This window comes from Corvus moneduloides, chromosome Z (genome assembly GCF_009650955.1).
Source record: "Corvus moneduloides isolate bCorMon1 chromosome Z, bCorMon1.pri, whole genome shotgun sequence".
NCBI classification, from domain to species: Eukaryota; Metazoa; Chordata; class Aves; order Passeriformes; family Corvidae; genus Corvus; species Corvus moneduloides.
In genome coordinates this window covers 64923338-64938581 of record NC_045511.1, presented here as the reverse complement: position 1 = coordinate 64938581, position 15244 = coordinate 64923338, and the positions used below count along the sequence as shown (strand labels likewise).

Genomic DNA, 15244 nt, shown 5'->3' with positions numbered 1-15244 from the left:
CTAATGTTAAGAAAGGCCAGTTAGGACTTATTTAATTTCACATATACTGGGTCACAAGCAGTTGCTTCATTTTTTTAGAAAACGTCTGCATTATTTGCCATTCTGTGTCTTGCAGCCTTCTCGGTATTCATAATACCTTATTTAAATTGGAATTTGGAAATGTGATTCACAAGCTTGACACTGTGAAAACAAACTTCTATTAAAAAAGATACCATTATTTATGTGTTATTAAACAGCTGGAAAAACTCTATTGGCACCAAAAAATATGTATTTAAGCAACACAACTAGCAAAATGAAAGCAGAAACTTTTAAATTATTTAATTAAGCTGCTCTAGTTAATGGCTGAAGTTTGCCTGCACTGAAGGAAACAGCTCAGTTACCCAAAATCCAATAGCAAAAAATAAATAGTCAATATTTTTCCCCTCTGGGAATGGGAGCAAGTACCAGCTGCCACATCGTATACATAACTGAGATCTGGCTCAAGGACCAGTATTCAGATTTGCATAAGAAAGAGCAAGGAGTGCTTTTAAACTGCCTACGTGACCCAGGAGCATACGTGCTTGTAGTGAGAGTTAAAACAAGCAAGCTAAACTCGATACTTTAAACTCCCCCTAGGTATCTTTATCCTGACTCACTTAAATACGCCTCCAGGAGATGTCTTTGACAGGAACAGAGGGAAATCTGAGCACAGTGAAGAACCCACTATATAAATGGGGGGATTTCCATCATCTCCACGGAGGGCAAGAGCTGGGCTTACATGTAAACAAACGCATTCTTGCAAGATTTGCAGTTTAGCTGCATTTGATGTTAAGAAATTCCTGCTAATGTGACTTTGTTACACGTTACACCAGTGCAGCATACTGCATTAGAAAAAAAATAGCTTGTGGCCATGTTTATAATATGCAGTGCTGCTAACTAATCTAGTCCGTATGGGAACATGCACCAGCTCTTTACAGGGCTCCAGCTGTATCACTCACAGAGAAAGGATCTCAACTGCTGCTACCCAAATTCTTTGCTCTGTCACAGAGGTCCTGCCATGACATTGCGAAGGTTATTGAACCTCTTGTGCTTTGGGCTCCCTCAGCCTGTAAAGCTAAGGTAACAGAGCACCCCAGCTCCCATCCCTGCCCTGATGGGAAATACATTAGAGACTACAAGCTTCTGAGCTTCTGATATAGGCCATGACTGATCACTGCAGTTACAACATTATCCTTAATCTAGGCCATTATGAGTAAATTAAGGCTCCTTCGTATCCTCAGTGTTTCAATGCACAATTTCGGTTCCAAATAAGGAATTATTCCTTAATTAACAAAATCTTTTCAACATCTTATGTTTTTCAAACCTTTCAACGTTTAAATAACAAAACAAACAAACCAAAACAAACAAAAACTAAATAAAATGAAGAGTGTCTAAGGTGACAAATATTAATTCAACCGAAATATTGTACCAGTTAGAAATGGCAAAGTAAATAACACTGAAACATAAATACCTGAAACATAAATACTCTGACCTTCTGCCAGAGATCAGTGTTTCTGTACCATAAAAATGCATTCAGCTATCCTACTGTACTTGATGTTAATGTGTAGGTCTTTCTTTAAACTCAAATTAGATTACAATGTTAGTAGGTCATAATGGAGGTATTGTTCTCATAACATGTGCTCTCCTGTGCAGTTCTGCTGCTGATAACTATTCAAGTCAAGGAATTTAGGTGGAAGTAGAACGTTACACCTTTTATGTCAAGCCATCTAACAAATGTGAGTGTAAAGAAACAATACATTTTACATCATCAAGTACGCAATTAAGCACTTGCTTCTGACATTAACAGTGAAGACAACAACCTCAGGCATCTTTCTGGTGAGGCAAACTCTATAAAAACTTACCCAGTCTGACCTTTCCAATCAGAATTGTGAGGTTCACCTCTCGAAACGAGAACCGGGGGAGAAGTAAATTTGGCCAGGAATGTTGTTTTACCACATTGCCCCTGCAAACACAGTTTTGAGATGTTCATGTTTCAATGACTGAATACTTGCATTTCTCCAAAAACATGCTGGAGTAACTGAATGGAAAAGGTGGGACTGAGAGGGAAGTGAGATGGTTATATACTGTGCCATGGAGCAGTGAGGAATTGCAGTACAGAACTCTACCTGCTACCACATGAATCAACCACTTCAAAATAAGTGCCTAGGGCTTGCAGAGGCCTCTAGTACAGGGGTAGATGTCACCTGACTTTGTTCCTGCTTTGCAATCCACAAGTGCAAAAGTACCATGTCATGGAAAACTTTGCCTTGGAAAGAGCAGAGGGCTGGAGCAGGAGACTGGGAGGGGTCTGGCTCGTTCCCCTTCACCAGAGTCAGAGGTTGAAGTGGGACAAGCTGCACACAGGAAAGCGAGCAAGCTGCTGGCTGCCATCCTGCTCTCTGCTTCCTGCCCTCTGGCTAGCAGAGGGTGGATTTCATCACCCACCTGCGTCATGACTGCTACAAGTAAGGAGCCCGGTTGGCAGCGAGCATTTTATTCACAAGACTCAAATCCTTTTGACTTCTGGTGTGAGCTTTTGCCAAGTCACATTCAGATCAATACATCAGGTGAATCTGTGCATAACCTTAGGACAGCTTCTGCCACACACAACAGCTGTAACTGAAGTTTTCACCTCTGCTAAAGAGCTCTTGAAAATTTCTTCATACATTTGACAGGCATGCTGTAAGCATCTGGCTTGTTTAACCAGGAATAAAACTATGTAATTTAAATTTGCGAAGATACCCTTACAGCCTCTCAATCTTGTCCAAAACGTAACACAAATGCAGCATCCTTAGCACAGTTAATTTCCTCTCTATAAGGTTTAGTGCATCTTAAATATCAGGTGGAAAATTGTAGATAAACTAAAGAGCTGCTAAACTAATGTCCTGCTGTTGCAGAAAAAGACCTGGAAGGCTGGAAGGCTTTAAGAACATGTTAAGACATGTTTTTTCCTATGTCAAGAGCACCCTAGGAATATCAGCCTTCTCTAGAGGCAGGAGTTGGATTGGATGACTTTGGAGGAGCAAGTTCTAGCCCAGTTTTTCTGTAGGTCTGTCTTTCACTACTTACCACCAGCTGCACTTAGCCAGAAGTAAGTTTACAAAGGCAAATACTAACATCAGCCTTTGCTCACCCCCAAGTCTGATAATGGTCTCACTGGAAGCCTTAAAAAATTCAGTGAAGACGTTATGATTTTATTTATTATGTGATAAGGATTAATTATAAATAATCATTAGTAATGATGAAAACTGTTATAAAACAATAATATATGAGTTAATTCTATCACAGTGATAAGACAATTCTCTGATGATTTACATCACTATACTTTAGGTTTCTAAGGAGCACTTTACCTTTACAAATACTTCTTTTTTGAAGTCTTTCTTCACTTGGGATGATCTGTCTCCAGCTTACACACGGAATGTTATATACTACCTTCATGCAGGCAGATATGCAGTTGCTTACCAGTATGTTTACAACACTGACAGACCATTTCAATTCATGGATATTACAAATGCTTTTTGTTCAAGTAATGAACAAATTTTGTTCAAGTAAACTCTTCAAAAATAAGAGTGAAACTAATTAGTTAAGTGACCAAATAAGCACCTCCCCAACTGCTAATGCAAAGCTAAATAATACAACATCCTTAGCCAAAACTGGAGCCTGGGAAGAAAGTTTGTTACTTCATTTATAGCCATACTAAAATCAGAAACACAGCAGCTAGCTATACCCAGGCAGCTGCCAGGTGTGCCTTTGGCAAGATCCTGCTTTGAGAATTGTTTCAGGCCATAGTTACATAGGGGTGGAAACCAGAAAATGTGAAACGCTGACTGAGCCAAAGGCCTGCAGTTCAACTACATAAAAAGTCCTTAACTTTCAGAGTGAGCAGCAAGATGCGTCTACTTAAGGTCCAAATATAGAATCTGTACCCCAATATAAAGCCCATATGTGTTGACCTTATTGAAGAATCTGGATTTGAGTTGAACTAATGGGGAAAAACACATCTAAAACCATATAGATAATACTCATATCAACATTTCCTTAAAAAGGTTGAGATATGATCTCAGTTAGAAAGTGTCACCCATTTGGCACAGGAGAAATTCAGCACTTCGCTACCCAGGGAGGGTTGGCCCTGAAACGAAGAGATGTTCCTGCTTGACAAGCCTCAGGATGTCTGGGAAGATTTAGGTGCTTACACTTTTTCAGACCCAAGGCTTTCTCCCTCAGGTACACTGCTCCTGGGGATTGCTAGTCCAGAACCACCTCCTGAGACAGTAACTGCACTGAGAAGTGAAACTGAATAAAACAGGGCTAAGGACTCCATGGCGCAGTGAGGCAGCAAGAAGTGGATAAACAACCAGGGCAGCTTAACATGGCAACTGCCTGCCTGCTGAACCAGTCCTGTGGCTGTCCCTCAGGCTCATATGCACAGGTTCCTTCACAGAACTGTCACAAAGCTTAAATTATTGATATCTGTGGAGAACAGCCTGTCAGTAGGTACCAAAGAACGCTCTCCCTGCAAAATAAATATGAGAGAGAGTAGATCCTGCAGCCACTTAAAGCCTGCTGACAAAGGGCTGAATCTTGCTCTGATCTTAACCCTGCAGATGGGCCTTCCAGCTCCAGCTGAAAAGCAGCACGCAGCACCAAGCCTGGTCATATTCCCGTTTTGCAGTTAAACAGTCATGTTCCCATGCTGTAGTTTCTCGCTGGCACCGTTTATTTGGAGCCTAACACCATTTCTGAGCTAATTTTCAGGTTAAAAGCAGGAAGTCTCATTGCTTGTTACTTGCTCAGAGCAGTGTAACAACCATGAGCAAGGGCAAACTATCAAGTACTAGTTGTTGAAACCAGTGGACAGCCTGGAGACCAGTACCTGACACAGGAGACCTTGGAAACTCACACACTTCGAAAGATACATTTCCTGCTCTTTCCCATCACAGGAATGACTACCTAGCAAAACCACCAACGACAAAACAGGTGTGGTTTTTCTTGGCAATTTGCACTAATGAGGACCCAGAATTTCTAATTCCCAACAGGAGAGGAAAAGGGATCAGGAATTTTCCCAAGATTTCTTTGGTGTTTTTTCCTGGAATGGGTTAACACCACAAGGGCTTCTGCTATATCCAAGCCAAATGCAAGTAGACCTTGACTCTCTTTTTTTTTTCTCCAAATAACCCGAGTAAAGCCTAGATAAGCCCCACAGCTGTATTCACCTGCTGGAATTAGTCAGAAATAGATGGTGTCATGAGCATAGCAACAAACAGAGTGAGATACATAGGAAGAAGAAACGGGTTAGGGTCACACTGGACCTTTCTTGCATGCTTTTGCTGATGCTTACACAATAGATAAGCACTGCAGTCCACTTGAACATGACAATGAAGATGATGATGAGAACTTACTCACTGAGCAAACAACAGTGAGAGAAAGATGGGGCATGCTGGGAAAACCAGAGCAGAAAGCACACTTAATTTCAATAGAAAATTAGATGAGATAGACCCTTATCTCACTGAAGCCACTGGGGTTCGCGATCCTGGCTGCAAAGAAAGCATTTCAGTATGATAGCCTACTGACACAACATGAATGGCAGCTGTAGAAGGATTTATGAAGATGATGTAAAGAAACAGATTGACTTTTGTAAGCTCTTGAAATAACTAGCAGCTGGAGAAGCTCATCTACATCACCTAATCTGTCCAGCTCCACTTTGCAGGAATGCTCATGGTCTCCGTAATCCATCTGCAGTGCCACTGCACTGCCCTCTAGTTCATTGCACAATTACTCTCATTGTAAGAAACATTCTCTTATGACTTGAGATTTTCCTCTTTCAGCTTCTGGCCATTGCACCTTGTCTTTCTTTCTTCTGAGAATGTGGGTAATTCCCTTCTTTCATTTACACTATTATCTCTGCAATTATTTATAGTCTGTAACTGTAAATCTCCTGAGTCCTCCATTTAACACAGTTCTTTCAGTGCCTTTTTCTGCGGTCTTACCTTTCTATCATCATCCATTACTAGCTTTGTATCATCTCTATTTTTAATAATTGTTATGATATGGGGATTTGGGTGAATTCACCATTCTAACTGTAAGAAAATCACAGCTATATGAACCAGATACTCATTATTTTAATACTATTACTTGAGAAAAGGTAGTGTGTTTTATGTAACAATGAGACTCAAAAAGCACAGGCAACATCATTTTCAAATGGCAAATCACACATCCTAAACTTGGAGTGTAGAAGCAAAGCTCTGAGAATTCTCAGAATGAACGTCCAAAATACTACAGTTTCCTCCAACCATATGCTAAGAAATACAACAGCAAGCAATTTTTTGCTAAATTAAAAAATAGTAAAGAGAACATCAGTCTGACAGCAGGCTCTGATAACAGAAGTTATCAACAAAACCTTTTCTCTTGGTGACAGTGATTCCCTTTTACATATATCAATAAAAATTTAAAATTTGAATAGTGGTGTGTATTTACCTGAAAATAAGCCAAGAGCTGCAATAATAATAATAATCACTATTGGGAAAGGCACAGGTAGTGTTTATTCTACAAAATATTTGGAAATTTTCCTAAGCTTTCACTTTTGAAAAAAAAAAAATCTGACAATGTATTAACTGCTATTCTAAGGATTGAACCATCCAGTCACCATTTTTACTGTATTTACTACTAAATTACTTCAGCCCTTGCCAAGCATTGATAAATATACCCCCTCAAAGTGCTTTCTGAAACAGGGGGACATGTTTTCCCTCATTTTTCTGGGCAAAAATGCATTGAAAAACTGATCTGCACAAGAACACTTGAAAAAAATTTCTACAAAGTCAAGCCATAAACTGAACCTAGATATCCTGAGCAATATTCTTAGAAAAAACCAAACAAGGTAAGTGCAGTTGAAAAGCCTAAAGAATCACTTGTTATATGCAATGAAGATTTCTCTCCTTGTAACAGGAGATGCTATGCAGTACTGACACTGAAACTAACTGCAGAGGTCATGATAAAATGGATCTCCAAGGAAAAACAGAGACATGATAAAATTGCAACCATGACAAAAATGCAGCTTCGAAAAGGTACTTACCTATATTTTAAAGAATTCAGGTAAAATGAAGTAACGGTTATGACAGTGCAGTAGTTTTGCATACTAATAATGTGACAGACTTCAGTATAAAAAGATCAAAATCAGTCTGGAATAGAAAGATTCTAATGGGATAGACTTGGAGTCTGATATGGGCTAACAGACAGGACGGCAGGCACAGCTCTACAGTGTTACATGGGGGAAAGATACGTCAGGGCCTTGTATTTTTACCTGAACCTTCCATATGCAGAAAAAAATACTACTGATTGCTGTCAGTTCTGGCTACTTCAGCACATGAATGATGGGTGTATCTTCACCAGGTAGCAAATGGACAAACACTACTGTGGCTGAGTTCTGTTTTCTATTAAGATTTCCACATCAGATCTGGTAAAATCTGATTTGAATGATAACCAGCCAGCTCTAAATCAAATGAAACAATACACAGAATTAAGTTGTCTATTGTAAAAGACCAAATTTTAAAAACTTGAGAGAACTAGAAAGTTCAAGAGTTTGCAATTCCTTCAAATGCTCATTAAATACATTAACAAATAAAAAAAGTCCATTGCACACATATTGAATAAGATACTAAGACTAAAAATCCTCTAAGTATAGCTCTGTAACTAAATTAATACTTGATTCACTTTTCAACAGAACAATGACTGCTGTCAAGTGCAGGATAGTTAAAAGAAAAATAAGGAAACAGAACAAATGGAACAGAGGTGAAACTCCAAAGATCTTGCAGTGGTGTAGACAGTCTCTGTCCTAAGATGTGCTTTGGAAGAACAAAATGAACATTGTTTATATTTAAGAAAGACAATAGGAAAAGCTTCTCCAACTGCTTAGCCAGTCACCTACAGTCTCAACTTCAATAATACACTAAGTTTTAGAACAAATGCAGACTAGAAAACTTGATAAACTTCATGTGTGCTTGGAAAACGGGAGAAAGCAATTGGGATTTACCAGAATTTGATTGTACCCAGATAACTCCAGTCTGTCTTTCAATAAGCCATCTGAATTTTTCAACTAATCAAGTTAGCTAGATCAAGTCCACGTGTCACTCAGTAAAGAATCTAAATGAGATGAATATGGGAAACTATTAGTCAAGCAGCAAATTCTGGCAATTTGTACAAGAGTTGCCAGATGGTGTAACATATATAGCTTAAAGAATATATGAGGAGTAATGGTGAAAAGAAAACTTTAGGGCAAAGGAGGTTACTAAGAGGTGATCAGCCATGGGACCTATCACACAGTATTATCCCCAATCTGAAATATCATCACCAACAATCTAGCAACAGAAATTAGGAAGAAGGTTAACAAAATTAAGGACATGAATTTGGACAGCACACTTTAATAGACAATTGACATATAAACTAAATAATAGAATTTGCATGAAAGTCTCTGAGTGGCCATGCAGAAGTGTCCATTTCTCCCCTTTGATTATAAAGGTAAACTTGCTCCTCAGGGTAAATACTTAGGGCAGGTGGATATGTACAGCAGAGACCACAACACCACCTGATGCAGCCAGAGGGAGAGCACAGGATGTCAGTCAAGGTACTTCCAGCAAGCAAAATTATCACTGTCAGCTTAAAGTCAGCAGAGAAGACATTCTCAAGTCCTCCTGTGGAGCTCTTCGAGCCCTGGAGCACCACCTACCTTTCTGTTCAGTCAAGCCCAGGAAAGGTGGATTCAAGCTGGGAGAGGGCTTGATGATCCCAATCGCAGTGCTTAGAGGAATGGTCTATCAACAGTACAGAGCCCAAGAGTTTGGCTAGTTTAGCTTGGAAAAGAGAGAGCTAAGAGAGGACAGGGAAGAACGTAGGCACAGTCACTGAACACAAATAAATGTCAGTCTCAGAAACAGCAGGAACAAAACTTACAGAATAAATAAATTCTGTATGGAAATCAGAAAGAAACTAGGTAATGCAGAAACAAGACACCAGAGTACTCTAGATAAGGTTTACAGTAAATGTAATTGTAAAGAAAAAATAATCAAGAAACCTTCCTTTTCCTTTTGAAATCAGTTGTAACAAGGAAACATTGACCTTACAAGGATAGAATATCCTTATATCTATCCTATCTGGGTATGTCCTAAGATGGCCCAGGCCTAAGAAAGCTGATTTTCATCCTGCAGAATTAAAGTTGGAGTCTATGTACTGCTATAGGCAGACACATTTTATTATACACATTATACTACTGAAATAGATTCAGAAACTGTATTTCATGGCATCATTCATTTAATTTCACCGAAGCAATTTCCTTGTAAGCAAAATCTAACAATATTTCAGTATGCAGGACAATATTATCTTGCATATAGATGCAAAGGCATCAGTACTGATCAATTTCAATGTAAGTTAAAATTAAAGGGAGTGCTGTTATATCGCATTTCCTCAGTTTGTAAATCTGTCTACCACTTCTTGCCAAACACCACCTGCATCAGAGACAAAGTTGACCATTTGCCTGTCGAATATTACACCTCTTCCCTAACAAGAGTATCCAAAAAAAGACTGTGAAACTTAAACATATGGGAAAGAGGAAGGGCTAATGAATGAAAATGGCAAGAGTTTACAACACCCTTAGTGATGAAAAATGACATTTGCATTTAAAATGTGACTAGGCAATGCAGAGTGTAACAACAGATCATTTCTGCAAGAACTGTGGGACATGGAAAACACAATCCACTCTTAAGTCCAAATAACTGATGAGTACAGGGCAGTTCTCTTACCATGTCCTTAGTTTGTTCTTATTTTGATCAGCAAGTCCCACAGTCTACCTGCAAAGAACATTGGGAATTTCCCTAGCATGGTTCTCTGCTGCTTATCCTTATACAGATGTAGACACTGGTTTTCTGCAACATCCGCTTATGTATGAACCAAGAACATATTCAGGGATTTTTACATTCAGGTTAATACACTGTATTCTGTTTCCACATTATCCTCCAAATCTAAACATTCCCAAAATAATGCAAGAACATCATGGCCCACTCCAAGCTTGCCAGTAATGTCTTGCTCCCACTTTCTATCTCCTATGCTCTACAAGCACAACACTGCAATCCTAAATTTTAACCCACTTAATTAATCACATTTCCTATTTTTAACACACACCACATCATTTTTCATCCTTAGTAAAAAAGAAAACAAATTTTAATATCCTTCTCCACTTACTGTAGAGTTTTTTGGAACACAAATGTCAGATTTCCCATGTGCATGCATGTGTACTTCCACAAAGGTGAAAGTATAGACTGTCAATCACTGCACATTAAAGAAAAATAAACTCCAAATTCCTCTTCTTCCACTGGAAAACTTTACAAACACACACTTCTGGTGGAATTTTAATATGTGTGCATACTAGCAGGTTTTCTCACAGGAAAATCTGATCAGAATATACTCCAGTTTATGTATAAGTCTTGCAGTATCAGCAAGATCAAGTTTTATCTGGTTTATTACTAAGCATACAGAATTGGTGTCACATGAGGGCATGATATTTTAAAGAGTTTCTCATTTCTAAAGATAAATATAAAAAGTGCACAGCTGAAAAATCAGTAAGAGTGTACTTTGAAGCCACATTCTCTGCCACAACTAAAGTTTTATCATATCTTACTAGTAAAAAAAAAAAAAAAAAAAAAAAAGATAATGGAAATTTTGGTTCCAAAGCATGACTTACAATTCTCTCATTTCCAGGCTTACATACTGCACAGTGCCACCAATGAAATAAGAACTCAGGTTTTGAAAACAAATTAAATACTTCCAAGGTTCTGTTCCCAACATGGCATGTTCCTTCCTATTATGAAGTCTCTAATACTATAACACTAAGCAAAATGCATTTGTGTTCATATAACACATGCTCACAAACAGGGGATGCCCATTAATAAGTGACCATACAAAGAAAACTGACCAGTTTGTAGCACAGAGGAGGAAATCCTGTCCTCACAGAAATCAGCAGCAAATTCCAATTGATGCTTATATTGGGAATTGTATCCATTGTTTTAGCCATTGTGAAAAATACAGCCGAAAGAAGTAAGTATTTCCTAGCCTCCTTCAGAGATGAACTGTACATTTCTTGTACCACTAATGATTAAAAAAAAATTAAAAAGTGGATTAAAATCACCAGTGAAACTTAAGTTCTGCCTCATTTTTACAGCTCAGATGATGACGGTGGGAAGGGCAAAGGGGACTTTTCTGTGAGTCCTGATTTACTCCTAGGCATCCTGAGAACACAGGAATGGTGCATTTTTACTGCAAAGTTGTATATGTGTTTCTTTGTTCCCCTTCTTTTTGCATAAAGCTGCAGACAAAACACAGAACATGGACACGAGCAGGACTTTTTAACAAGAGTATAAACCTTCATATAGTTTGCAGAGAAGCCTTCCAAAAAAAAGAAAAAAAGGAAAAAGAAAAAATAGGCCAATTTATCCCTTAGATACAGACACGAAATCACATGAATCAGGATTCATGCACATACCTATTTTAAATTATTCCCAAAGGATGCATTCTCTCTCTCTCATCCTCTGCACAACTCCTCTGAAGTCAGTAATACAGATCCTGGCTCTGCACCTCCAAAATATAGCCATGGACACACCTCCTTCATTTACTGTCATTTCAGGCATGCAATCTCTTAAGCAGTTAATGTCTTTCATGCCAGCACACAATGAAGAAAATATTTCTGCAACTGATCCTAATGCAAGATACTATCCCATAATACATAGCTTCTGCTTTTTCTACCCACGAAGCCTTCCTTTTCTTTGTTAGATTAGGCTGAATATTGTAGACACATCCTCACTTCATGTCCTTCACCAAAGGAGCCGAAGGCAAAAGTCCCATTGATTTAAGACCTGAGGCTGAATTAGTAATCCCAGTGCTTCAGGAATTCATCTAGAAATGGAGACTATATGGTCTTTAAGGCAAAAAGAGAAAGGAACAAAACACACTGAATTCATATTACGTGTACTCCAGAAGGTCCTTTTCCTTCTTTATTTTTTCTTGTAAGTTGACTTTACACTCTATAACCAGTAGGGTAAATTAATTACCCTAAAATATCCAAACTAAATGATGGAACCACTTATCCATTTTTTCATAAGTCCAAATGCATTAACAGCTGAATTGATGTTGGAAAGTCTCAGGGAGCCAATATCTGCCACAATTCCCAAAAGGAAAGGTAATATGATGCCTTTTCTTGTTGTGTCATATTTTAAGGTAAAGGCAATGCCTAACTGGTTCACTTAGCTTCTTGGCAATATTTTCCAGCTTTTTCCAGGAAACATCACATGTTCAAAAATATTCACCAGTTATGGCCAGAAAACAAGGTGGAGACTTCGCTAAAAATAATTAGCTGTAATAAAACAAATACGCATAATATTTAATACCATAAACCACTTGACTATGGGAACTTGCTTAAGTGAGGTGGCAATGCCAGCTTTCCCTTCACACTCCCTCTCTGTACAGAGGTTGTGCACTTTCTTACCTGCCTACTGTCTGCAGCTTCCTGACTTCCCCAAAGCTGAAGTTCAACTCAAACACATATGGCAAAAAACAGAGACTGCAGGTCACAAATGGAAACAAAGCAAATGTTAACGTGTTTTCCCCAACACGATGCAAAAAGGCGTTTCAAGAGCCAGCTCACATTCCCTACAAAATTCAGCACCCTTCCTAAGCCTTAGACCATCCTGGGTGCTTTGCTCCTATGTTATCACTAGCACAGTAGGGCTATTCCCCCATGTGCATGTATTTTCAGCAGACAGAAACCCACAATTTTATTCTATTCTCCTGTACGGATATATTCTGGCTTGTATCCTTGTGTGAACAAGTGACTATTTCATTATACATGCTGCAGACCCCCAAATACCTTCCCATTCCCACATGAAGCAAGCCTTTGAAAGACTATAAATGCTGCAAAGACATGAAACCTCAGTGCAGATAGCTCCCATCTTGCAGATCATCTCACAGCATCCAGCAGGATTCTTGCCCCTTTCTTGAACAGAGTTCCCATAAGGATGGTACTAAGGATGGAGAAAACTTTTCTGTCTGAGATCCTTTTATGGAGATTCCACCAAAATCTGTGGGTTACAGGATTCATGCACTAACTTACTCAAGTGCTTTAATAAAGTTGAAACAATAAAAATTATTTTACAGGAAGTTCTGCTTTAGAGTCCGAACTCTGGGGTGTACAAAGAGCTAGGTACATCCCAGATAGAAAGTTGGATCCCCATCACAAAGCCAGATGCAGATGCTCATAGATCAGGAATAATGCAGGGCACAAAGAATAATTTTTTTCCCCCCAGTAAACCTGTATCCTCCACAGACAAACAAGGAAGGCCATCTGCTAGCAGTATACACCAAGGCATGTCCAGCTCTGTATTCCTGCATGACTCGAGTCTTCTTGTGTATTGCAGCTCTCAGTATATGGCTTATAAAATATTTCTGTAATGACAGCAGGACATTTGTGAAAATGCTGTTCGGCTCAAAGTGCAGCAGGCTATGCAGCAGTGAGCATCCGACTGAAGGCAGTATGTTGTGCTGAAGATCTGCAAGAAGAATGATGTTTTCAACATACTACTTACACTAAGCCATCTTCCTGAGGACCCCAGTCAACCCCCTTGTACACAATAGATTTTTCTTGCGTGCAGCAGCATATGTTTGCAAGAACAAGGCTGTTGCATCTAATGCCACATACTAGGCAGGCTGGGAAAGCAGTCTTTGCCCCTGAGGCCATGAGGTGGAAGGGCTGTAGGGAGGCAAACACTAGGAACTGCCCTCTTCACATTTACACACATATGAGAAATGTAATCACCAGATGTCTTTCAGCTACATAATATCAAATCTTGACTTTTTAAACAAGTCTTTGATACATCAACTATTTGCCCATTTGGATGATGTAGACAGTCATTCATTACATGAACTGCAAGAGATAATCCAAAGTTATTCATGCAGTAGTATGGTTTGTCTTTAGTGTAGTCATGATACAACTGGATGTGAATCAAAAAGGGCTTCACTCTGCAAATAACATACAAAGAAATATGTTATGACATTGAGGAAACATGGAAAATGAAAGATACTTGCTTCAATGGAGGAACCATTAGAAAAGACTAAAAGTATTAAGCTAATAAATCAAGACTTCGTTTCCAAGGAAAGAAACAGCAACCAGCTTTTTCATCGTTTTTGGATGGAGCTGCTTGCTGAGGTTTGTATCTGCACAACAGTATTAAAAGCACAGCACGCAGTACCACCATAAACTAGCGAGTCTATAGGTCTATAAAAATACTTCTTTTTTTAAAAAAAAGCAGAGGATTTTAGAAAGCACAATTTAGAATTCTAAGAGTGCCGTGTACAACCCCAACTTTGCATTTTACCAGCCCTTCTGTATTTCACGAGATGTAATTGGATGTATAAAACGCTACAAACGTGGAATAAAACTACCAATTCTCCTCCTTGAAATAAAAGGTTAAGCTTGTAATTACACGACTTTGACATATCGTTTTGTAAAATTACTAATTAACTACGATCCCTCGATCGGGTAACGCAGAAGTGCTTTTCTTCCTCGAGAGCCGCGCCTGCTTCATTTTAAATCAAGTTCCGCTACAGAGGGAGGGAAAACCCCACAAACACGCGAGCATGTGGCAATGGGGCGGCGGGCATCGCATGGAAGAAACGCTTCTTCGGAGGCAGCCAAGGCGCAGCGCGGGTTTCGGCACGCCTTGCAGTGGCGCCCGGGCCGGGGGAGCCGCATCCCCCCTCCCCGCGGCCGGCGGCAGTGGCGCTGGGGAGACGCAGGGGAAACAAAGCCGCCGCTGCCGCCGCGCCTCCCGACCCTCTCCCGCCGGGACTGCCGCGCTCCGCCGCCCCGGTGCGGGGTCTGGCAGCAGGGTCGCACCGTGCCCGTCCCCGCCCCGCGGAAGGAGGGCCGGACGAGAGGGCGCGGGGGGCTCTGCCCGCAGCACCGCTCCGCTCCGCGCCGCCGCAGCGCCACTCACCGCGCCGCCCGTGCCCCGCCGAGCCGCGCCGAGCGGTGTGCAGGCGCTACGAGCGGTGTGCAGGCGCGCCGCGGCGGCCGCAGGTGCCGCGGAGGAGGTAGCGGGGGCGGGCGGCGCTGGCGAGCCAACCGGGGCCCGGCGCGGCGCCGTGAGTCACCAGCGGGCGCGCAGGGCGGCCGGGCGGCTGCTATAAGAGC

General features: G+C 40.4%; 1 long non-coding RNA gene across 1 annotated transcript; it reads right to left on the bottom strand.

The window, feature by feature from the left end:
* Nucleotides 1-7308: 7308 nt before the first annotated feature.
* Nucleotides 7309-15155, bottom strand: LOC116437950. The gene is made up of 2 exons (XR_004237542.1): nucleotides 15048-15155; nucleotides 7309-14070 (listed from the first exon to the last, which is right to left on the bottom strand). It is a non-coding gene; the product is annotated as an uncharacterized LOC116437950 (long non-coding RNA).
* Nucleotides 15156-15244: the final 89 nt, after the last annotated feature.